Here is a 26,750-nt window from a genome sequence, read left to right on the forward strand (position 1 = left end):
ATGCAGACTGCAATATATATATCTGATGATATATATGTGTATCTGGTCTATAGATGATGCTTTGAAGACAAATGAGTGATGTATTTCGATGCCGATATTGATGCCGACCACCTCCTGCTTGCCAATCTACACAAGACGGGTTTCTTTGCGGCTGAAACCTATCTTTTGATGTAGCTCAGAACGAAATTCTGAGGGCATAAACAGCTTCGAAAGGGGGGTAAAACTGCAGGTCACTTGCTGAAAATACTCTCGGAACGCCGAGTGTGAATTTCCAAGCTCCGGATCCAGAATCTGCCTGAAAAGTGCGCGTGGGCGATTACGCAAAAACGCACTGAACCTTGCTCTGATACCAATTGAAGTCGCAGAGCTGAGCTTAGAGCGACTCACACACACACACACACACACACACACAGTTACACAGACAGAGAGCTTACACAGTACGCAGAGAATTCGTTGAAGGGTTATCTCCCAAATCTTATTATTCACACAAGTATAAGTGAGTATATACAAAGAGTTAGTGATAAGCGAGTTAGGTGGGCGGCCGGCCATATCCGTATAAGAGGCCACTTGGGCTTTAATCCCAACACTGTGGAGCGTGCTTTTGGAATGCTCAAAGCTCGGTTCAAAATCCTTCTAAAGCGTTGTTGTTACCATTTACATGTGGAGTGATGTGTGTGAACACACTAGGACCGCCAGGGCATTTTTTCCTCTTTAGGAGGTTTTTTTCCCCATGCATTGTATATACGCCCATCACTCTAGGGCTATCTATCTTTCCATTGCACACTAAGTAACACACTCTCTATTGTGTGCCTTGAGCTTCCTTCATCTTCTCCAAGCTGTGTGTGTTTCTCTGCAACCCTAATTCCAACATTTGATATCAGAGCAGGTCACGTCCTCCCGGGCTTAGTCGCCAGCTGCTCCAGCATACGCCTGCTCACTTTCTTCGATTTCAGTGAGCTTTGGGCTCATTTCGGCCTCCGTTTCCACTACAGGCAGTACTGCACAGGCTATTTCGTCATTTTGTGCAGAATTTCTGTCAGTGCCGTTTTCTGCATAACAGGTGCCTTATAGTCTTCTACGGTTTGTGCTATATAACACAGGTTGTTTCCGCTCCATTTCTCCTATTTTCGGGCAGTTTTTACATCAGGTGCAGTATTTACCATGGCTGACAACAACAACACAGATGTGTTCAAGATGTTTGCTACTGAGGACAGGTTGGATGGGTACAACTACCCTATGTGGGCTTATATGATGCAACATGTTCTTGCGTCAAAGGGTGTCTGGAACATTGTGCAGGGCATACATGTACGTCCTGGTTCTGAGGATGTAGGCGATGTTGAGGATGTTGCAGGTCTTGCTGCAAGGATTGCAGCTGTTAGAGTTGTTTTGCCTACAGCAGAACAAGCTCGTTCGGATGTTAAGGATGCGCAGGCTCATGCATTGATTGCGTTGTCTGTGAAGCGCACCATTGTTCCTCACATCCGTTCAACAAAATCTGCAAAACAGGCTTGGGATATTCTAGCAGGTCTTTATGCAAGCCGCAACGAGGCTAAAATTGCTTTGTTGCGTAAAGAGCTGGAGTCGAAGATTATGTATGAGGAAGATGATATGGACACTTTCCTTGCTAGTGTCAAGGATATCAATGAGCAGCTTATTTCTGCAGGTGAAGTCATTTCAGACAGTTCCCTTGTGCGGACTGTTCTTGATGCCTTACCAGATTCCTACAAGACTTTTGCTAGTACTTGGAGACTGATGAACCAAGGAAATCCTAAAGTTGTCAAGTTTGATGCATTATGCACATTGCTGTTGCAAGAGTCACTTTCTAGAAAAAACAGGACTAGGCAGCGTGCAGTTGAACAGGCTTTTATTACTTCTCAAAGAAAGGATGGTAACAGTAATGCAGTGTTAACCCTCACGGCTCACGGACACCCTATCACCTATGACGGACGTTGTAACCTACGACGGACATTGTATTATTTATTTGGTAGAGTCAGGTACCGGGCTTGTCGGTTCAATAGGAAAAGGGTAAGAGTGATCGCCGAGGAGAGGCGCACTCTAACTGGAACACTCAAGGGATTAGTTGGCTAAGCATGGGCGCCCAAGTGTGAATGGGGTGAGCTCATATAAAAGTCAACTAAACCTGAAATTCACTCATTCTCTCATTTGTGCAATAGAAGAGTGCTCTTGCTCCATCTCCATCTCCATCTCCATCTTCTTCTTCTTCACCTCCTTGTGTGTGTGTGTATGTGAGAGAGAGTGTGTGTGGGCGATCGAGCATTACGAAGGCACGGCGGCAGCGAAGCGGTTGAGCGCGGCGAAGCGGCGGCTCCTTCTTCTTCGCGGCGAGGAATCCTCCACGAAGCAAGCGTAGAGCGGTGAGTGACACACCATCGCCTTCTTTGAGCTTACTAGTTTAGGCTTGTTGTGTGCTTGGAGCCATTTGTGGCTCGCACACGATGTATCGACAAGTTCCTTGCATTGACACGTGCGACATACGCGCACATTTTTGGCGCCATTGCCGGGGAATGCCATACATGAAGCTCGAGTAGCACTCTGTGCTTCTCCGTGGTGCAATTTCTATTGTAGGAAAGGTAAGGAAGGAGTGTGTGTGTGTGTTGAGAAGAGGGATTTGGTGTTATACTGTGTGTTTTTTTTATTAATGGAGTTTCCAAAGGTTCTGTGTTTATTCTTTGTGTATTAAGGTAGTTAGTTTTTTTTGTTAATAGAGATTTCAAAGGTTCTGTGTTTATTCTATGTGTATTAAGGTAGTTAGTTTTCTGTGTACAGTAAGTAGGAAGTAGATTAGTGAGAGTTAATAGAGTGTGTTAGTGTGTAAGAGTAGGTGTATTAGTTAGAAGTAGGTAGAGAGTGTGTGTGTGTGTGTGCTCTCGCGCAAGCCGTGGCGGCCTTATCCTTTTTTTTAAAAATTAAAATTAAAAAAAAATATTTAAAAAAAATTAAAGGTAGGACAGGGATCGGGAATATCTCCCAGACCCAAGCCCAAGCTCACGCTCAAGCCTAGGCCTCAGTCGCCTTTTAAAAAAACGAATTTTAGCTTCACACGTAGCTAAAAATCGATTTTTTGAGGTTCAACGGAACGTCAGATGCCCGAAAATTGTGTTGTAAAGCACACAGCGACTCTCTAAGTGATACGCTCGTTTTGAGCTATCACACACTTTAATAAAAAAAATCAAACATTAAAAAACATTAAAAAAACATCAAAAACAAGAAAAAATCAAGTAGAAAACGGGGTGCAAAACACCCACAAAACAAAGCAAGTAACCTTTGAGGGTACGTGCCGACACATGTAGGGCACCCAAAGCACATGTATCTACGCTCTGGTCATGTGCTAGAGTCCAAACAACTAGCTAGTGCCTCGATTTACGGGGGTACTCACTATCCTTCCACGCTAGGATCTACGCCCTTGGTGGGGATCCAAGGTAGTGCAACCCAAGACCCAAATATAGCGGCTAGCGACTCTTCCTCTAACTACGATATTATGGAAGAGCATCTTACACAAAGCCCCGGGGGAACAAATGAAACCATGCCTAACTGGGCCCAGCAACCTGGAACTAGTGTTTTTAGCCATTTGATGGAAACTTTTAGTAGAGCTACGCGCTCTGAACCTACGGCTAGTGAAGTAAACGAAGGGGGTGGGGAAGTAGAATCACCATTCACATCTCCTGTAGACCCCACTCCCTCAGAGTGTCCACGTGGACATTCTACCTACCTCATTTAACGAGGGCCCTATCGAGCTACCACCTTCCAAAGTCGCCTCTAAGGTAGCGGTGACTAAAAGTCAAAACACAGGAAGCAACATTGCATCCACCTCACGGCAACCCTCTAGTACACCAAGTTTGGACGGGGTATTTCTTAATGAAAATTGGGAATATGACCTACACACAGAGACTTTGACCGACCTATACATGGGCTACACATACCATGTGGGTTGGTTAGAAGTTGTACAATCCACATCTAGTGCCACTAGTCTAGAGGAACAACAACACATGATCTGCAATGTCATCCATAGGATTATCCAGTCCGAGAGGCAAAATCGAGGAATAAACATACCTTCGACGGGTCCTATGCGATTTTTAGACACGGGCAAAGGGAAACAACCCACTCTATCACAAATGGAGACTCCCCCAGTGAGTCCCATCGATCCCCCATATGTTGTTTCGCCAAGGGTCTCAATGCAATCTGAGCCCACAAGTGATAGCTTTACTTTTCCAAGTCTAGCTCATCTTTCCCTTAATGACACCACGGCTACCATGCCTACCCCAATGATGGGCATGCCGAGAAACACGCCATGGACCTCATTTGTTAGTAAAGCACCACTACATGGTAGCTCAATGCCTGCAACAACAGTACCTACAAGTGTGTACCAATCGTATGCACCTATGGCTCATCACACTCATGTAGTCCCTACCCCTCCCATTGTTTCAACTACCTATGCTCCACAACCACAATACACAAGTTCTTATTTCCATGGGACTATACCGGCTAGCATTAGCATGTCACATCCGACGTCTGTTATGCCTAGGGCCACCCATATGAACTATGGACCACCACATGGCACAACATCATACCCAACGTGGAACCCAAGGGCTTCCTATGCGCCAAGCCCAATGCCAATACCTACTCCACATGTAGTCTCTGGAGAACCTTCACCCACGGTGCCTGCTCACTTATGTGACTTGGCAACATTTGCTCAAGCTATTGGTCGATCTATTGCTGAGAATATGCGCAACACGCCAAATAGAGAGCCTAGAAGTAAGGCAGTACAAATAGCCAAGCTCACACAAAAATTTAGTGGAGACGGGGATGTGAGGAAGCATATCGAAGTGTTTGAACAAATATGCGATTCTCTAGGAGAACACAATGACCTACATAAGAGCAATGCTTTAAGCCTAACCTTAAGTGGAAAGGCTGGGGATTGGTATAGAACCCTAAGGGTGGAAGAAAAAACGATTTACCCTACTCTTAGGAGACTGTTCTTAAAGGAATACATACGAGAGGGAGTGCTTTGGGGTGTAGCCTCTCAGCTCCAGAAAGCCCAACGAGAGGAAGGAGAGTCGGTGAGAGTCTTTATAAGTCGCTTGAAGCATTTGAATTCTCGTTGTAATCCAAATCAGTACTTCAACAATAACCAATTGCTGGATAGATTCATTAGGAGATTACGACATGAGGATATCTACAATGGCCTAGTCATTAGAGGTATCACCACTTGGGAAGCAGTCACCACCAATGCGATCCAATTAGAGGATAATTTAATGATTCAAGGAGAAAGAGTGTCTGTTGAGTCTAAATCTATTAGCTCACAAGCAGCGGGGCATCAGCCAATGACCCTAAAGCCTATTGCTAAGGAGCCAAAGATATCTGAGATGACTTTAGCAGATCTCACCAAGGCTATTCAAGAGAGTCTTAGAGTCAATAGTGCTCCGCAAAACAATCATATGTATCCAAGAAGGGAGCAGCAATGGTGCTCAGTATGCTATGGACCACATAGTACCAGTGAATGCCCTACTTTTAGAGTAAAATTCAATGGGAACTGCAATGCATGTGGGAGGTATGGTCATCAAGCTAAGGATTGCATAGTATTTAAGCGTGCGATGGCCAATAGACCAACCTTAGCATGGACAGACACACCTCGAGTGCCTGCCTTGATGCCGGCCCCACCTCTTGAACAAAAAGCACAACACATGGTCCCTAGGGCCCAAAATGTTGTTCAAACAACACCCTTACCACCTCCAGTGCTAGGACCGCAACCACCACATCCGAGAATCACTTGTGTAAATCAAGTGGGTTGTGAGTCATCTATTTCTTGTTTGGAAGGCTATGAGGAAGATATAGATCCTAATATCGCCTATGGGATGGATGTGCTTGAAGAAAGTCCACAATACTACATGGAGGACTATTGGGGACAAGTCAAACCTGTATATCAAGTAGTTGCTCTTGCGGCAAGAGGCCAAAATATCAATTACACCGCTAAGAGACCACCTCCTCAATGCTATGAGTGTGGAGGTCCACATCGTGTAGCCGAGTGTCCTATTAGGCTACAAAAGAACGCCACACTAATGCAAACCAATCAAGCAAGCATGTCTACAATGCCGATACTCATGTGTAATCGATGTGGCATAGATCATTTGATTGCCCAATGTCCAAATAATCCAAATGCACCGAAGATCATGCCATTAAACATGATTGAAGTTACCGAGGAGCCATCACCAAGTACACCCGTGGTACCATTAAACGTACTCACACGATCGATGCTCCAAAAACAAAATTATATTCTTGAGGAAAGAGACACGGCATCACTTGCCCAATCTCAGAAAAAGAAGAAAACACGAAGAAAGAGATCGCACAAAGCAACGAAGTCAGACCCCAATTCGAAGACGAACATAGGGACTGGTGATGACCCCGTATATATGAACGACGTTGAAGAAGATTCTGATTCAGGTGAAACCATGGAGACCAAAATGAACACTAACATAGAAACCAACAAGGAAGATCTTCATGAGCCACAATGGACAGGATCCAAAAAGAAGATAGGAACTTACCCAAACCCTAGAGAGGATATTGAGCGAGTCAAACAATTAAGGAGTTTGGTAGAAGATACCCAAAGGGATCTAGAACCAACACCTAGAAAGATCCAGATTACAGACACCGTGCTCCCTACGCAACAACAACCTCACCAAGTCCATAGACCCTTGGACATACCTAGTGTCATCCAAGAAGAAAGTGACTTAAAGTCATGGGAAAGTGGGCGTACTCACTTCTTGATGGAAAGAATATTTAGAGAGGGACTACCTAATCCTATCGAAGAAATGGAGATCCCATCTTCTCCACGTCAAGAGACTCAAGGCCAAAAGGTGCCGTTAAACATTGCCAAATTGATGGATTTCATGTCTTCAGAAATTAGAACCACCATCATGTCCACACTATATAAAGACCCCGAGCTAGTCTCAGCTCTTCGAGCCTTCCTCAATGGAGAACTGAAGTTTGGGCTACCACAATTTGCACAGATGGATGGAGCTGGGGAGATGCCAATAGAGGAGGAACACTTAGATCCACAACCCAACCTAGATGAGAACCTTGTTATAGAAATACATGTTAACAAGTTGGGACAATACTTTGAGGGTGATGAATCCAATGCGACCATACCAATCACTACTAAGGGATTAACTGTGAAGGGAATCCTTGATGGTGGCGATGGGGTTAGCATTGTGACTAAAAATTGTTGGGAAACTATGGGAAGACCTCACCTTGCGACCACAACCATAGTAGTGAAGATGGCCAATGGGTCTATTGTTAAACCTATTGGGATGCCAGAAGATCTCAAGATCAAGGTGGTTGGACATAAAATAAGGGTTACCTTCATTGTTATGGATTTCTCCAAGCACATTATGGCATCTGAGATTATCTTAGGACGTCCTTTCATGAGGGAAGCAAACATGGTGCATGACTGGTCCAAAAACCATGTCTACCTGTAGTTCCAAGATTATGTCATTCGAGTGGATCTTGTGACGGGTCGAATACATCCTCTAGGAAACAAGTTTATAATTGATCATAGATCTCACACCACAGTTCACTCGGGCCCATTGCAGTATTGTTACACGTGTAAAGCGGACACTGATGTTGGGGAAGATTCTCCTTATATGAATGTACTACCCGGGATGACTGAGTCGGACAATGTGGATCGGGTCCACCTAGCAGCAACCATAGACACTTGGGGAAATAGGGGGACGACCTGGGTAACACCTGAGGGGGATGAAATGCCTGTACCCTTAAATATGCTACAAGCAATGCATATAGCTTCTGACAAGACTCATCCTAATGTAACGAAGAAAACATTCAAGTGGGTCCCTAAAGCTTCTTTAGCGACCATGGCTAGTGCTGAAAAATAGAAGCCTTGTAAGAAACGTCCCACTCGCCCCAAGAAATTTAAGAAAACGTGGCGTTGGATTCCTAAACGACTATTGGAAGCCCAAGGCTACTATCAAGGAAATGATCAAATTTGGGTGCCAAAACGTAGATTGTGTTCTTACCTATCACCTGACCCATGTGAGCCCAATCCCGTAGCTCCAAAACGAATCGACGATAGAGGAAAGAAAAAAATCACAGAATGCTACACACCCGCTCCAGAGCTAGTTTGGGTACAGAAGAAAGAACAATTTGTTCCACCTAGCTCAGGAAGGGGGGAGTCCCATGAAGCTTCCAACTCCTCATGTAATGCATCCATAGAGGTAAAAGCTTCTCCACAGCCTCCACCTACAATAGTGGGCCTCCATAGAGCTACAAAGGAATCCACACCTCCCAGTGTTCAAGAATCACCTAATGAACCACTTCAAGTTCGATCCTGGGAGAGTACCTTACCACCCTTGCAACTCGATGAGGCACCTAAGGTAATAGAAAACTATTGGAAAAAATCCCCACCTATTACCAACTGGAACAGTTGGTTTCAAAGGGTGATGAGCTCATTTCAAACGGCATGATCTACCCAATGAAGAGGGAGTTTTTGCTGACATCCATCATTCACTTGCTTCCCTCTCAACCTTCCTCCTTGACCTCTCAATATCCCAATCTTAGGGAATGTATATATAAAGCCTTCTACTCATAAAAAACTAAAATAATAAAGAGCAAGAGTAATTAGCAAACGAGTGTGCACAATAAAAGTCAAAACATTGACCCAGACCTACACATTCACATCCGGTACACTGAAAGAGAAACCTATGTCATAAAACACCTTTGATCCTTATCACTCGAGTGATGGAGGGTAGGTAGGATTAGTACAATAGGAGTGTTTCTGTTTAGAGTTGAGTGATTAGCAAAGTTCCTTTTTCCCACTGATGTGCCTCCTAGAGGTATTCTTTGTGTTTCCTAGTGTGTACAGGAGTGTGTTGCTGTGGTTAGGATTTGGACCTTCATGGAATCTTTCTCTCATCCACTTCAAATCAAGCGCAACCATCAACACAAACAGGTGTTTCTTGTCCATTAGCATTGCCCCTTATATTTTTGTATCCATGTTTGTCTGCTTTAATTGTGATTGGTAGCATAATATTCAATGCATTTGCTTAGTATCAAACATTTAATTCAATGTAATCTTTTGTCATAATCACTTGTCTAGGTTTAAAAATCAAGCGGTCAGACTAAGCTAAATTGACCAAGTTAGGTGTTAGAGATCTTCTCTTAATACCATGGGGAATGCCTTCCTAATAATCAATGGTTACTTAGGTTCTTAATCCGATTTAGGCAGCATTGTGTGAAATATACTAGGGCTTTCTAGTGGGCTTGACCCTATTGACGTTTAGCTTAAGTATTATAAAGGGAGTTTACTTGTGTGATGAGCCTGGGGAGGTGTATCAGTGTTATATGACCCCCCAAAGTTACAAAATTAAAATGTTGAAAACGAACAAACAAAAAATCAAAGTGCCACAATGTAAAATCTTAAGCTGGAAGAGAAATCTCAGCTTGATTGGGTACTTCACTCACATGTATCACCTATGGTACTAGAGCCCTAGAGGTTCCCAGTGTGGGCGCTTTTCCTTGAAAAGCAAAAAACCCAAGGCATACAAAATAAGCACACAAATCAAAATTGAATCACTGTGAAAAGACTTTGGGGGGTCAAAGAAAAGGAAATAAGTCAGGTGATGATTTCATGAGCAATTCCTTTTATCATAGCTTAACTACAAGGTCTTCTAGGTATAGCCTCTAGTCAGCCCTCGAACATGAAATACTTGGCTCTCGCGATTAAACAACTTAATTGACCAGAGAAAATTAAGAAGCTTACCCATGGTATTAATAGTCGATCTCTAGTGCCTTTCGATCGTTAAATTAGCGACCCCAGACTTGTTTAATTTTTTACCTTTACATCTGTTTATGCATTTGATTATATTGCAATTTAATGTTTATTGAGAAATTATTTAAAATTCTGTTACCAATCAATTTGTCTGCCTAAAATTGCATATGCTTTTTAATCGCTTATGAGAATGCAATTAGTGTGCCAATGTTGTTTGATTTTGTAGTGAGTGAAGAAGGCTAAGGACATTCATCTCAAATGCTCTTCCACCTCGACGAACGAGCTTCAACTCAATAGCTACCGAGGACGGAATCTACATCAGGAAGGGGGGCATGTTAACCCTCAGGGCTCACGGACACCCTATCACCCACGACGGACGTTGTAACCTACGGCGGACATCGTATTATTTATTTGGTAGAGTCAGGTACCGGGCTTGTCGGTCCAATAGGAAAAGGGTAAGAGTGATCGCCGATGAGAGGCGCACTCTAACTGGAACACTCAAGGGATTAGTTGGCTAAGCATGGGTGCCCAAGTGTGAACGGGGTGAGCTCATATAAAGGTCAACTAAACCTAAAATTCACTCATATTCTCATTTGTGCAATAGAAGAGTGCTCTTGCTCCATCTCCATCTCCATCTTCTTCTTCTTCACCTCCTTGTGTGTGTGTGTATGTGAGAGAGAGAGAGAGAGTGTGTGTGTGGACGACCGAGCATTACGAAGGCACGGCAGCGGCGAAGCGGTTGAGCGCCGCGAAGCAGCGGCTCCTTCTTCTTCACAGCGAGGAATCCTCCACGAAGCAAGCGTAGAGCGGTGAGTGACACACCATCGCCTTCTTTGAGCTTACTAGTTTAGGCTTGTTGTGTGCTTGGAGCCATTTGTGGCTCGCACACGGTGTATCGGCAAGTTTCTTGCATTGACACGTGCGACATACGCACACATGCAGCCACTTCTTATGGTTCTGCTGCAAGTGGCAAAAATTCTGTTCCAAATGCTTCTACTGGCAGTACTTCGTCTGGCAATTCTGGTGATAAGGGCAAAAAGAAGATGCGTTGCCATTATTGTAAATTCAATGATCACTTGATCAAGTCGTGTCCTAAGTTGAAGGCCAAAGAGGCTAAGAAGAAAGAGGGTGGTTCCACTGCAAATGCTGGTTCCACTACAAATGCAGCCATTGTTGAGTCTTCTGTGAAAGGAGACTATGTTACTGATGTTGATGCAGAATCGGCTTTTAGCGCAGAGTGCACTTACAATCCTGCTGTCCATGATGCATGCTTGTCAGTTGCTGCAGATTCACATGTGTGGTATTTCGACAGTGGTGCTACAAAGCACATTACCTCACATCGTGAATTGTTTACCTCTCTGGAGTCTGTCCTCATGGGAATTCAATCACTTGTGCCAACAACGCCTTCATCCAATTCAGAGAGTTGGAAAGATTGAGCTCACTGCTGCTAATGGCAGTTCCTTCACACTTGTTGATGCACTTTATGTACCTGGGATCAAGAAAAATCTCTTGTCTGTATCTGCACTTGCTAGACTTGGACTTGTAGTCAAATTTGTGGATGACAGATGTAAAGTTCATGATCTCAGTTTTGGTGATGAAATTGTTGCATCTGGCCTTTTGTGCCGTGGGCTGTATAAGCTCACTTTGTATGACAAGTGTGGACTAAATTTTGCAAATGCTGTTGTAGATTCAAGGGCTATTTCAGATGCAAAACTTTGGCATGCACGTTTTGGTCATCTGAATTTTGCCAGTCTGCTGCGTTTGCAGAAATCTGATATGGTTGCTTCTTTGCCGCCTCTTGAAGCACCTGTCAAACATGTTTGTGAAGGCTGTATTTTGGGTAAGATGCAGCGTTCTAAATTTCCAAAGGATGGTTCAGTTCGGGCCACATGCAGGTTGCAGCTTGTGCATAGTGATGTTTGTGGGCCCATGCAAACTCCGTCCTTGGGCAATTACCTGTACTTCGTGACTTTCATTGATGATCCTGCTGATGCCACTCTTTACCAAAGTGCTGTTGGCTGCCTCATTTATGTATGCAACACGAGGCCGGATATTCAGTTTGCAGTCTCACAGGTCAGCAGATTTATGCATAGCTCAGGGTCTAAGCATTGGCAGGCTGTCAATAGGATTTTCCACTACCTTAGTGGCAATTTACATCTTGGATTGTTTTATCCCAAGGGGGGATCATTGCCGCCAGACTTACATGCTTTTTCGAACTCAGATTGGGCTGGTTTTTGTTTCATGCTTGGCAGTTCATGTACATCATGGTTGAGCAAGAAGCAACCTACTGTGGCCACTTCGAGTTGTGAGGCTGAGTACAGGGAAGTCTTCACAGCTACGGTTGAGTGTGTATGGCTCAGACGCCTTATGGCTAATTTGGGTGTTGGACAGGACACTGCCAACACTATCTACACTGACAATCAGAGCGCATTGGCAGTTGCGAGGAACCCAATTTTTCATGCTCGCACAAAGCACATTGAGGTGCATTACCACTATGTCAGGGAGAGGCTCTCAGCAGGAGAGATCAGCTTGGCTTATGCGCCAACACAGGACAACCTTGCAGATCTTTTCACAAAGGCATTGTCTCGTGAGAAGCTTGAAGCTTTCCGCAAAGCTTTGGGCTTACTCCCCTTTGTGGACTGATCCTGTCCTCGGGGCATGGCACTTCCCTTTACTCATGTGCCAGCTCTCGTTCACCGCATCACTCCAGGGGGGATTTGTTACCATATACATGTGGTAGTGATGTGTGTGAACACACTAGGACCGCCGGGGCATTTTTCCCTCTTTAGGAGGTTTTTTCTCCCGTGCATTGTAGATACACCCATCACTCTAGGGCTATCTATCTTTCCATTGCACACTAAGTAACACACTCTCTATTGTGTGCCTTGAGCTTCCTTCGTCTTCTCCAAGCTGTGTGTGTTTCTCTGCAACCCTAATTCCAACAGTTGTGACATGCTTTTGCAGAATGTGTCGAAGATGATCCGAACATGCTTGGTCCTCCATAACATGTGTATTGTTCACGCAGATTCATTTGATGAAGGGTGGATTCGAGAAGCCTAGGGTGAGCTACAATGGGCCAAGCTCAATTGGATGCTACAAGCTTAGATACAATAGTTCGTAGCGGATTAAATGACGCTCTTGCAGAAGTCTCTTGCTTGATGGACTCTGACTCTTCACAAGCAGTAGAGAGGGCACAAAATGGAGGCAATGTTTCTTTCAATGTTGTTGTCAATGGGGCACATAGAGATAACATTGCTAGAGTGATGTTTAAGGAGAGAGAGCGAAGAAATGCTGTTGCGGTTTTTGGAGACAATGATTCTGCTGATGAGAGTTTTGAGAGCGAGTAGCTCAATTATCTTTTATGTATTGGAGAGTCGAGGCTTGATTTGTTAATGCATTCGAGAATCATTTCGATGAGTTGAATGTACAATTTTTATGTACTTGCTTGATAATGTTATTGTTAACACACTTTTGTTACTTAGGATCCCATCTTAAGCAATTAAGGTTGTGTTGCAGGTCATCAAGTACAAATCCATGTACTGTTGTTTTTCAAGGTTATGTCTTCACTCATGATTTGTTGTTAATGCATTCAAGAATAATTTCAATGAGTCCATTGTTTCACATTGGTCTTTTGCAGATGGCCCCCCTTTGGATCCCTATTTTCCCTCCTTTGGATTCCTACTGTGGCCAATCTGCTAGCTTAACCAATATTCTAGCTTTTTCTCCCCCGACACTTCCCCATATAAGATGATCAGTTTAACATGAGAAAATCATTTAGGAGAATTAGATATTGATTATTATGACATTACCTCTCTCTTGAAATCATAGTCGTCCTTGACTATGGGGTAGAGAAGATAAAGCATATTCATTAGTCCTTTTCCTAGCGGGTAGAGGATCCCAATGTTACCCTACGACATCATTCCACAATGCATGACTAGTCCATTTGGCGCTTGAGAGCCTGAGGCTGCCGCAAGCATGTCTGCACATTAGTCCTATCATCTTCCATAGTAGAGTGACAGCTCTACTTGGTGTTTGGGAGACGTCGTCTCCGCAAACTTGATCTAAGCATGCATACTACTTCATTTTTGTGCACAATAAAGAAAAAGAGAGTCTTATAAGACAAAAAAATTTGTTCATTTTTAACATTTGTACATTTGCTTACTCTTGGGAAGCATTGCAAGCATTGAAAAGGTTTAGGTTATCCTTTAATTGTATGCCTTGCATCCATCTAGCATCTTCAAAAGGATAATTCTTAAACTTAATAAGATATTGTCTAGTACCTTGTCTTCATGTTGGAGAATGGACTAGGGCTGCAGCACCTCTTCTTGGTCCTCGATCTCCGGTGGGTCTTCAATAGTTTGTTCTTGAGGTGGCTCCCCTTTGTAAGGCTTTAGTAGGCTCACATGAAAAGCATTTTGTATGAGCCAATGGTTGGGCAACTTGAGTTGATAGGCCATCTCATTGATTGGCCTAAGAATCTGGAAGGGACCATAGTACCTTTTTGCTAACTTAGTGTTGGAATTAGGGCTGCAGAGAAACGCACACAGTTTGGAGAAGACGAAGGAAGCTCAATGCACACAATAGAGAGTGTGTTACTTAGTGTGCAATGGAGATAGATAGCCCTAAAGTGATGGGCGTATATATAATGCTAAGGGGAAAAAACCTTAGCCCTAGAGTGATGGGCGCATATACAATGCTCGGGGGAAAAAACCTCCTAAAGAGGGAAAAAATGCCCCGGCGGTCCTAGTGTGTTCACACACATCACTACCACATGTATATGGTAACAAATCCCCCCTGGAGTGATGCGGTGAACGAGAGCTGGCACATGAGTAAAGGGAAGTGCCATGCACTGAGGACATCATCAGTCCACAAAGGGGAGTAAGCCCAAAGCTTTGCGGAAAGCTTCAAGCTTCTCACGAGACAATGCCTTTGTGAAAAGATTTGCAAGGTTGTCCTGTGTTGGCACATAAGCCAAGCTGATCTCTCCTGTTGACAGCCTCTCCCTGACATAGTGGTAATGCACCTCAATGTGCTTTGTGCGAGCATGAAAAACTGGGTTCCTCGCAACTGCCAATGCGCTCTGACTGTCAGTGTAGATAGTGTTGGCAGTGTCCTATCCAACACCCAAATCAGCCATAAGGCGTCTGAGCCATACACACTCAACCGTAGTTGTGAAGACTGCCCTGTACTCAGCCTCACAACTCGAAGTGGCCACAGTAGGTTGCTTCTTGCTCAACCATGATATACATGAATTGCCAAGCATGAAACAAAAACCACTTGTGGACACTCGAGTGCCAAAACAACCAGCCCAATCTGAGTCCGAAAAAGCATGTAAGTCTGGCGGCAATGATCCCCCCTTGGGATAAAACAAGCCAAGATGTAAAGTTCCACTAAGGTAGCAAAAAATCCTCTTGACAGCCTGCCAATGCTTAGACCCTGGGCTATGCATAAATCTGCTGACTTGTGAGACTGCAAACTGAATATCCGACCTCGTGTTGCATACATAAATGAGGTAGCCAATAGCAGTTTGATAAAGAGTGACATCAGCAGAATCGCCAGCATCATGTAGACTCAACTTCAAACCTGTTTCCATGGGAGTGGCAATAGGTTTGCAATCCTCAAGTTCAAACTTACATAGCAATGTCTCTATGTAACTTTTCTGACACATGGCAATACCACCATCACACTACTTAAACTGTATACCCAAGTAATGATGCAACAACCCCAAATCTTTCATCTTGAAAGTAGCATTCAAATCAGTCTTAAATTCAGCAGTATGTCTCTCATTTGGTCCAGTGATCAGCAAATCATCGACATAAAGAACCACAATGAGAAGTACATCACCCTCACCCTTTACATACAATGTGCTTTCTGTTGTACTGTTACAAAAGCCTTGTTTGACCAAATGAGTGTCAGCTTTCTCATACCAAGCACGAGGAGATTGCTTCAACCCATACAAAGCCTTCTTACATCTGCAGACTTTGTCCTCTTGTCCTTTTATGACAAAACCGCGAGGCTGCGTTACATAAACTTCCTCAAATATTTCACCATTCAAGAAAGCAGTAACAATGTCTAATTGATGTACATCCCAACCAAAATGAGCTTCCAATGCACATAGAAAACGCACAGTAGTCATACGACAAGTGGGAGCAAAAGTCTCTTCATAATATATGCCTTTTTGCTGTGCATAACCCTTTGCAACAAGTCGAGCCTTATGGCGATTGATCTCACCATCCGGCTTGCGTTTCAACTTGTAAACCCACTTCTTATTGCATGGCAGCCATCCAATTTTTTGAATTATGTGCTTCATCAAAAGACAGAGGCTCCTCAACATCATGTAAGCTAGACACAGCCAAAGCATAACAATCTGATGCATAAGATGCATGGCAAGAGCCTGAACGAGTACGACTAGACAAAGGTGCATCCAATTTACTGTCGCGCAAAGTGTGCACCAACCATTTTGGCATACCTCTAGCCTGCTCATTTTCATCCCTTTCCTCATCAAGTACATCATGTACATCTGCATTAATAATAGGCTGATCTATAACATTTTCAAAAACCCCATAGGCTATACATTTGCCTCATTGGAAATTACATTCATATTTTCACAACTGAAAAGAGGCAACAAAGTGTCATAAATGTCATGTGAGCTTACATTACTATCTCTAGTACATGGCAACAAGGGCTGAACAGAATATTCCACAAACACTACATCCCGTGAAACCAGAATATGTTTTGTTTGCGGATGATACAACCTGTAACCTTTGCTTTCAGCACTATAACCAACCAAAATACATTTGACAGACTTATCATCCAATTTTTTGCGTTGTGTTTGTGGCACCAAAGCATATGCCAAATAGCCAAAACCACACATGCGTTCAATAGAAGGCTTTCTATCATGCCATGCTTCATATGGAGTAATAGACTACAAAGCTTTCGTAGGAGACCTGTTTAGTGCATAAGTGGCACACATGATGGCCTCAAGCCAAAAAGAATGCGGCAAAGCTTGACTTTTGACCATACATCGTGCCATTTTCATAAGTGACTTGTTTTTCCTCTCAGCAACACCATTTTGCTGAGGTGTATAAGGCACTGTACATTGGTGTTTTATCCCACGACTAGCCAGAAATGCATTAAATTCATGAGACATATACTCCCCCCCTCAATCGGAACGAAGGGTATCCATTGTACATTTCGATACATTTTCAGCTATAGCTAGAAATTGTTTGAAGCACATAAAAACTTCGGACTTTTCTTTAAGCGAAAATAACCATGCATGCCTAGAGTAATCATCAATGAAAGTCACAAAGTACAGGTAATTGCCTAAGGATGGAGTTTGCATGGGCCCACAAACATCACTATGCACAAGCTACAACCTGCATGTGGCTCGAATTGAACCATCCTTTGGAAACTTAGAAAGCTGCATCCTACCCAAAATACAGCCTTCACAAACATGTTTGACAGGTGCTTCAAGAGGCAGCAAAGAAGCAACCATATCAGATTTCTGCAAACGCAGCAAACTGGCAAAATTCAGATGACCAAAACGTGCATGCCAAAGTTTTGCATCTGAAATAGCCCTTGAATCTAAACTGCATTTGCAAAATTTTATCCACACTTATCATATAAAGTGAGCTTATACAGCCCACGGCACAATAGCCCAGATGCAACGATTTTATCACCAAAACTGAGATCATGAACTGTACATCTGTCATCCACAAATTTGACTACAAGTCCAAGTCTAGCAAGTGCGGATACAGACAAAAGATTCTTCTTGATCCCAGGTACATAAAGTGCATCAACAAGTGTGAAAGAACTGCCATTAGCAGCAGTAAGCACAATCTTTCCAACTCCCCGAACTGGATAAGAGGCATTGTTGGCACAAGTGACTGAATTTCCATGAGGGACAGACTCAAGAGAGGTGAACCATTCACGATGTGAGGTAATGTGCTTTGTAGCACCACTGTCAAAATACCACACATGTGAATCTGCAGCAACAACTGACAAGCATGCATCATGGACAACAGGATTGTAAGTGCACTCTGCGCTAAAAGCCCATTCTGCATCAACATCAGCATCACAGTCTCCTTTCACAGAAGACTCAACAATGGCTGCATTTGTAGTGGAACCAGCATTTGCAGTGGAACCGCCCTCTTTCTTCTTAGCCTCTTTGGCCTTCAACTTAGGACATGACTTGATCAAGTTATCATTAGCTTTACAATAATGGCAACGCATCTTCTTTTTGCCCTTATCACCAGAATTTCTAGACGAATTGCTGCCAGTAGAAGCATTAGGAACATAAGTTTTGCCACTCGCAGCAAAACCATAAGAAGTGGCCGCATTGCTGTTACCACCCTTTCTTTGAGAAGCAATAAAAGCCTGTTCAACTGCACGTTGCCTAGCTCTGTTTTTTCTGGAAAGTGACTCTTGCAACAGCAATGTGCATAATGTATCAAACTTGACAACTTCAGGATTTCCTTGGGTCATTAGTCTCCAAGTACAAGCAAAAGTCTGGTAGGAATCCGGTAAGGCATCAAGAACAGTCTGCACAAGGGAACTGTCTGAAACGACTTCATCTGCAGAAATAAGTTGCTCATTGATATCCTTGACACCAGCAAGGAAAGTGTCCATATCATCTTCCTCATGCATAATCTTCGACTCCAGTTCTTTACGCAGCAAAGCAATTTTAGCCTCATTACGGCTTGCATAAAGACTAGCCAAAGTATCCCAGCCTGTTTTGTAGATTTTGCTGAACAAATATGAGGAACAATGGTGTGCTTCACAGACAACGCAATCAATGCATGAGCATGCGCATCCTTGAAATCCCAACGAGCTTGTTCTGCAGTAGGCAAAACAACTCTAATAGCAGCAATCCTTGCAGCAAGACCTGCAACATCCTCAACATCGCCTACATCCTCAGAACCACGACGTACATCAATGCCCTATACAATATTCCAGACGCCCTTTGACACAAGAACGTGTTGCATCATATAAGCCCACATAGGGTAATTGTCCCCATCCAACCTGTCCTCGACAGCAAACATCTTGAAGACATCTGTGTTGTTGTCAGCCATGGTAAATGCTGCACCTGATGTGAAAACTGCTCTAAAATAGGAGAAACGGAGCGGAAACAATACGTGCTATATAGCATAAATCGTAGAAGACTGTAAGGCACCTATTATGCAAAAAACGGCACTGATACAGAAACTCTGCACAAAATGACAAAATAGCCTGTGCAGTACTGCCTGTAGTGGAAACGGAGGCCAAAATGGGCCCGAATCAGAAATCCCATAATAATAATAATAATAATAATAATTTAAAGGTAGGAACGAGATCGGGAATATCTCCCATACCCAAGCCCAAGCTCACGCTCATGCTCAAGTCTCAGTCGCCCTTTAAAATTATGTATTTTAGCTTAACATGTAACTAAAAATCGACTTTTTTGAGGACCAACGGAGCTTTAGGTGACTGAACGTTGTATTGTAAAGCACACCAGACCCTCTGAGTGATACGCTCCTTTTGAGCTATCACACACTTTAATCAAAAAACTGATTATTAAAAAACATTAAAAACATAAAAAAACGAGTGAAAATGGACGCCTAAAAAAGTAAGCGGTTAACCTTCGAGGTTATTCGCCGACGCTTGTAGTGTGCCAAAGGCACATGCATCTGCGCTCTGTTCGTGTGCTAGAGATGGAGCAACTAGAGAGAATTTCGACTTACATGAGTTCTCAATATCTACCTACCTTAGGTTCCGGGCCCTCGGCGGGGACCCAAGGTAGTACAAACCAAGACCCTAACATAGCGGCTAGTGACTCTTCCTCTGACTACGATGTCATGGAGGGTTTCCCAATGCCTAATCCCGATAGCTCAAGCCACGGCATGCATGCCATGAGCCCGCGGTCCGGGCCGAGCGTGCTTAGCCGCTTGAAGGAAACCTTTGGTAGAGCCACTCGCTCCGAACATGGAGCTAATGATGTAAATGAGGGGGGTGGGGAAGTAAATTCTCCATTCATGACCAATGTAGACCCTATGCCCTTAGAGAATGTGCACGTGAATACTTCATTCACTACACCTCCTGACTCTTCAGAGCTATTCCCCTCCGAGGTCATATTACCCGATGGTAGAAACCTTGCCAAAGTGCAAGAGGTTGCGCGATATATCATTGCGGCTAGGGAAAAGCAAGTCGAGAGCTTACGCAAGGCGGATCACCGAAGAGAGTTAAAAGCGAAAGCCCCTATGTCAATATCCTTGCTAAGAGAGCAATCGAGTGCTCCTGACTTAGCAATCGCTAAGGGCCAACCCCTAGAAAGCAACATTGCATCTAGCTCAAAGGACACCCCTAGCACCTCAATCTTAGATGGAGCGTTCTTAAATGAGAACTGGGAGTACGAACTACAAACGAAAACTCTAACCGACCTATACACAGATCATATGTAAGGAACTAGGCAACTAGGCTCTGGTAGATCCTCCTCCCAACCTCCCTTTATAGGGTGGGCTCCTAGCCCCTTGCCCTAGATGGATCCCCTGTCCACATTGCCTAGCCCGGCCCGTGGCCATTAGTCCTTGCCTAGCCTAGTCCTTAGGGTACAAGACCCGTGTCCTGACATTACTTCCCCCTTAAGGAAGAGTTTTCGTCCTCGAAAACACAAGTAGTAACATCTTCTTAAGAATACTGGTGTTCTCTTTATTGACGTCCCATAAGTGAGCTAGTTGTTTGTATGACCAATAATTGGTGCAGTGAGGAGGTTCAATGAAATCAAGAGGAATTTCTTGATTTTCAACATTGTTGTCCGTGTGCAACCACTTTGGTCTAAATGGTAACTCCATATATAACTCACTTGAGTGCTGTAAAGGAGGAACCACAACTAAGAGTCACTTGGGTTTAAATGGTAACTCCATTTATAACTCACTTGAGTATCGTAAAGGAGGAACCACAACTAAGAGTTGTCCAAAGGCATAACCAGTTTTCAGATCTTCTGAAGGTACTGGAATAATGCAAGGAAACCTTGGCGTAACTTTCCATGTAGTTGTGAGCCAGATTTCCTACTCGCCTGAGTATCTTCAGCAGCCCGTTACATGTTCATCCCTAATGAAGGTTACTTGCCAACATGCTCTGTCAGCACACCTGGTAAGTCCTTGACGTATGAAAGTATTGACACAATCTCCAACCCCACCACAAGAGGTGTTCAAAGTCGAAAATCGTACTTAAGCAAATTCTAGAATAGGGAGAAACTCATCTATTTAGAAATGCGTTGTGTTAACGTATGGTCTTAGCAGATCCTTTAGCATAAGATTACTCTTTGTAATCTTTGTAATCTGCCTATCCCCTTGAATAACTGAAAGTACTGAGGTGTGTTTTCCTCACGGTTTACAGACAGTCTTCCCAGATGACTGGTAAACGGGAAATCACAGTAGTGTTGAACATTGGTGAAGAATCAAAAATGTCTGAAATAACCATCGTGGTTAACGTGAAATAATCCACAAACGCCCAAACCGAGCCATGACCTCTATTGGTGGTTTATAGACTCAAAGGTAATCTCATAGAGATAGTGCACATAAAGTGCAAAATGCTTCATAAGCAACAACTTGAGGAATATGCATGCCATTCCAAATCAGCCTTTGCTAAACACTAGGGCCCATAACACCTAGTGTGCATGCATTTAACAAAAAACAGATCTGAACCTGTATTTCCATGGTAATTCTTGCCAATACTTATGGCAAATGTGATGCGCCTAGCACACATTAACAGGAATGTAAATAGTTCTGAGAAGAAACTAAATACTTTCCTTTGCAATCTTTTGCAAGCCTTGCTGAAACGTTTTGAATCACAATAAAAGGTGAACCATTGATCACTTCTAGAGACAGACAATGAAACTTTTTCATTTCCTATATGTATAAACAACCATATGTAATGTTGTTTAGTAGCACTTGTACCTTAACAAGCCATTCTAAGTATCCGACAATTTCTGGCCACCGAAATTGCTCCTGATACGTCGTGCTAAAAATGGTCTAGAAAACAAATGTGACCAGCACCTAGGGACTTTGTCGTGACACAGAATTGAAATAATGGCGCCAGTGTCAGTCCAGAGACTCATATTCTCCACATGTGGAATATGTCTCAACTATGGATGTCTGAAAAAGAACATCCTACAAGTACAGTACAAGATGTACTTGTGTGTGGAGGTAGCTCTAAACACTTTACGACAAGAGTGAGAGGGACCCTCTTTATCATGCTCCACACTGGCTAAACCGAACTCCTTGAGTTCCTAGACCATGTTGTATCCCATGTGACAACATGTGCCAAATTGAACCCTATAAGTAGGTTCGTAACAGCATAAGGCAGAAAAATAGATTGGACACTTGGCCCAAAATACTTTGTGTCGACATGCCCTTGGCATGGCTCTGTAACATTCAAGCGTACTTATACGTCTTGAAAAACCAAACAAAGCATGCTGAAAAAGGAATAACACCAAATCAATAGATGCGTACCTGGAGATTTGAACGTAATGTTCACTTACCCGTATTTAAATGGAGAGGAGCACATCTCCTACCTGAAAAAACAAATAGTATTGCACTAGGAACCGTAGGTGTAGCCTTCCCAATCCAACCCCTTTGGTTAAAATCTACGTAGTTAAACCCCTTGGATGGGCCCTTTGTAGAAACTGCTCAACTAGCAGATAACGGTAACCAACATAGTTAACCGTGTACATAATGATTGGAATCAACTTGAAAAGTTGAGTTTTTTCGCTACCGCGTGGTAGATTGCAAAATTCTTTCCTTGAAAGTTTAACTGGGAGAGATCAAACTGTGATCCTCAATGCCTATGGGTGATTTAGCAGTCACCCGCCGGGTCGTACCCCAAAACGATATGTCTATAGACACTCCGTAGTGCTATAGAGAGAGCAGGAAATCCACACAAGTGAACTGCCTAGCTTTTGTGGACAGCCATGCTGTCGGAACTAATTGCTGTATCTATACTTCCTTATAGAGATCAGCGGCTGTGAGTTGAAGATTATCAAAAACTCAACGTGAGTGTCGCACAGAAAAAATGTAGTGCCAAAATGACACCCTAAACATCCGTAATGACAAGATTCTTGCTTGTCCATTAACGTTGATGTGTACTTCCCTGGGTAGATCTGTTCGATCTTGAAACAATCACCCAAAGAATGCCAATAATTGGGTCTTACCCTTGGTCGGGCTCTTAGCATGTGTGGCTCATAGCCCTTATGCAAATTAGTGGTCAATGGATGAACCAATGAAGACTAATTTGAGTAGCATCTTAGGCACGTGTTAGCTGAGAGTTAGAGCACCTTGGCTCAGGCTGACTCACGAGCAAAACATGTATCAAAAGCTTATCGTAGAAGCAGTACACCATTTTCTGGTATGACTCTCTCAACGAGAGAGGCAACAGAAAACACAAGTTAAATCTTGACCGTCTACCGTGTAGGGTCGTGACTGCATGAGGATGAGTTGAAAGGGGCACCTTGCCGGTAAATCTGGACGAAATGCATGAAGCGGCAGAATGGAATTCACATCACTAGCATGCCTTGCATACAGACTTTTAAGCCCTTGGCGAGAGTGATGGCCTCAACGTGAGAGGCAAAACCCGAAGTGCCTTGTACAGTCTAAAGTGGTAGGGATTCTGTGAGGCGATTTTCCCTATTTTTGCCATTTTTTTCCAACTTGTGTGCCACTGCCCATGATGCCAAAGTCATTGGGCAGTACATTGGCACGAGGGAGAAGCGGTGCTTCGTGTAAAACTGGTCATTGTTGTAACCAGTTGTCCCGAGAGTTCATAGGAGAAACTGGCTCACAAATGGCTCATAGCCATATTTGGATGTCGGATAGATGGCTCATAGCCATACCTGCTACACGAGAGAGAGTTGTCGTGTATGCGCGTATGCCCTCGTGTATCATGTACACCATGAAAGATCCTTCAAGCATAGTGTCAAATCCCTCCCAAATTTGTATGCTCATAGCATATACCAAACGTGGGTAGTTGCGCTGCAAGATGCGTAAATTGAAGCCGTGCTTCACATCAATTGAAGCCTTGCTGATTGGTGACATACAGATATCAGGACAAAAAGAGTCGACCTTGTCGAGTGGGTTCAATTGAAATTAGCTAGTAATGTGTGGCAAACGTCCTCTGTCCGCTTCTAGACACAATGATAAGGAGTCGGCCATGCCGAACAACATGCCCCACCAAATTGAAGCCTTGCTTCACAGACAAGCTGTTCTGGTCATAGCCAACGTATGCTCGTGCCATGATATAGCTATCATGGCAACAACGAATCGACCGTGTCGAAAATTACATCGTATGGAGAATCATGAAAATACCTGCAATAGATATGTAACTTGATTGCAGTTGCAAGTGTACCTGGAATTGCGAATACCACCGCGGGGTAAATATTCTTCGTCGTCCGCTAGAAGCGGCGACAAGGAGCCAGCCCTATGGAGCACCTTGGCTCCCTTTATGTCAACGAGCAACAGGTTGTGCCAATCTCCTTGAGATTCTAGACCCTGGTGTTGCCATAGCAAGCAATCACATCCGAATCAAAAATGTAAAATAACTGCATACCTCATGAATTGCGTGAAGACTTGGAGTACCATGGTATCGATCTCTAGCAGCATGCATGAACACGCATACCAAGATATGGTGTGCCTTGACTTCTTGCTTCCACGCCGTCATAACTTACCCGCACAATTGTTTCTGTCATCGGGCATGTTGTGGATTCCCCTTTCAAGCCTGAGGAAAGGTATAATTCGATCCCCCAAATCATGATAGCCCACCCAATTGAATCGGATCCGTCGCATGCCATATCTCTAAGAAGAATACCATGCAATTCTGCTACTCGCATGCCTTGCATGCGGGTTCCTGCAACCTTGATTCTAATCTCCTCGGGTAATCTGCTTAGTATCAACAACATGCATGCTTTGTCTTTGCAAATCACTCAGTTTGCAAAGATTTGAAAATGGTCGACTGCCCCTGCATATTTCGCGACCACCACCATGTTGTCGAAGTCGTGTAGTTTCGGAAATTGAAAACCTATTTTACATGCCGAATATGCATGAAAGCGTGTGTTCGGCCCACCATGGCAAAACGCTGCACCATGGCTGCCTTGCCATGAAGTTGATCGGCCATGGCGTTGCACAGAGCCCCAACCTACTGAATGCTGTCGACTGAAACCGTGGGCCAAAGCCCTTAAGTGGGGGGTTGCCCAAAATTAGGGCACGTTTTTGTTAAAAACAAATACACAATAATAAAAAAATTGAACGATCTCTGTAGCGATGGCGGGTAGCTGCGCAGAGCGTGTACACAAGGGGCAAGGTGGTGTGATGCTCGCAGGGCTTCGATCCTATGACGAAAATCGTCCAGCATGGCAGCGCACACCGTTCAAGCCTGCTCACGAGGCAATTGGTGGAGTTCGAGATTCGTCCCCCCCTCGCTGCAAGCGGCCTTGCACACAAGCCCTTCACCTTTGATCTCCTCGGTGTCTGCTAAGAAGGAAATCGTTCCTGCCGCCCTCTCCTTTCGCCTCTGCAGGGGGCTGTGCCCACGACCATGCCCCGTCGGTCTCTTCCTGCCTTCCCTGCCTGTGGAGCAGCCCTTCCCACGGCCATGCACTGTCGGCTTGTCCACGACCGGAGAGAGAGAGAGAGAGAGAGAGAGAGAGAGAGAGAGAGAGAGAGAGAGAGAGAGAGAGAGAGAGAGAGAGAGAGAGAGAGAGAGAGAGAGAGATTCTGGGAGAGACGGAGAGAGAGAGAGAGAGAGAGAGAGAGAGAGAGAGAGAGAGAGAGAGAGAGAGAGAGAGAGAGAGTACATGCCTTGAGAAGAAAACCATGCCTTCTTCCCCGCCATGGCTCCACCCTCCTTCCTCCTCTCCACCTTGCTCTGATACCAGTGTAAGGAACTAGGCAACTAGGCTCCGGTAGATCCTCCTCCCAACCTCCCTTTATAGGGTGGGCTCCTAGCCCCTTGCCCTAGATGGATCCCCTCTCCACATTGCCTAGCCCGGCCCGTGGCCATTAGTCCTTGCCTAGCCTAGTCCTCAGCGTACAGGACCCATGTCCTGACATCACACCTATCACGTGGGTTGGTTAGATGTCCTACAATCCACAATGGGTGCTACTAGTGTGGAGGATCAACAACAAAGAGTTTGTGAGGTGGGTCATTGAGTTAGAGAGACAGAAGAAGGGGATCAACATGCCTTCAACGGGTCTCATGAGATTCTTGGATACAGGGAAGTCTAAACAACCGACCTTATCATAAATGGAGACTCCCTCGATAAGTCCGATGGATCCTCCATATGTTGTTTCTCCAGGGGTTTCAGTGCAATCTGAGCCCACAAGTGATAGCTTTACCTTTTCAAGTCTAGCTCATCTTTCCCTTGATGACACCACGGCTACCATGCCTACCCCAATAATGGGCATGCCAAGAAACACGCCATGGACCTCATTTGTTAGTAAAGCACCGCTACATGGTAGATCAATGCCTACAACAGTACCTACAAGTGTGTACCAATCGTATACACCCATGGGTCCTCGTACTCATGTAGTTCCTACCCCTACCATTGTTTCACCTACCTATGCTCCACAACCACAATACCCAAGCTCTTATTTCCATCGGACTATACCGGCTAGCATTAGCATGTCACATTCGACGTCTGCTATGCCTAGGGTCACACATATGAACTTTGGGCCACCACATGACACAACACCGTACCAAACGAGGAACCCAAGGGCTTCCTATGCGGCAAGACCAATGCCAATACCTACTCCACATGTAGTGTGTGGAGCACCTCCAACCACGGTGCCTGCTCACTTAGGTGACTTGGCAACATTTGCTCAAGCTATTGGTCGATCTATTGCTGAGAATATGTGTAACACGCCTGATAGAGAGCCTAGAAGTAAAGCAGTATGAATAGCCAAGCTCACACAAAAATTTAGTGGAG

General features: G+C 44.2%; 1 pseudogene; it reads left to right on the forward strand.

The window, feature by feature from the left end:
- LOC147440787 (uncharacterized) overlaps positions 1–26,750 on the forward strand; it is a 133,322-nt pseudogene that overhangs the window by 26,005 nt on the left and 80,567 nt on the right.

The sequence above is a fragment of the Adiantum capillus-veneris genome, chromosome 15 (genome assembly GCF_014529385.1).
Source record: "Adiantum capillus-veneris isolate H3 chromosome 15, ASM1452938v2, whole genome shotgun sequence".
Classification (NCBI taxonomy): Eukaryota; Viridiplantae; Streptophyta; class Polypodiopsida; order Polypodiales; family Pteridaceae; genus Adiantum; species Adiantum capillus-veneris.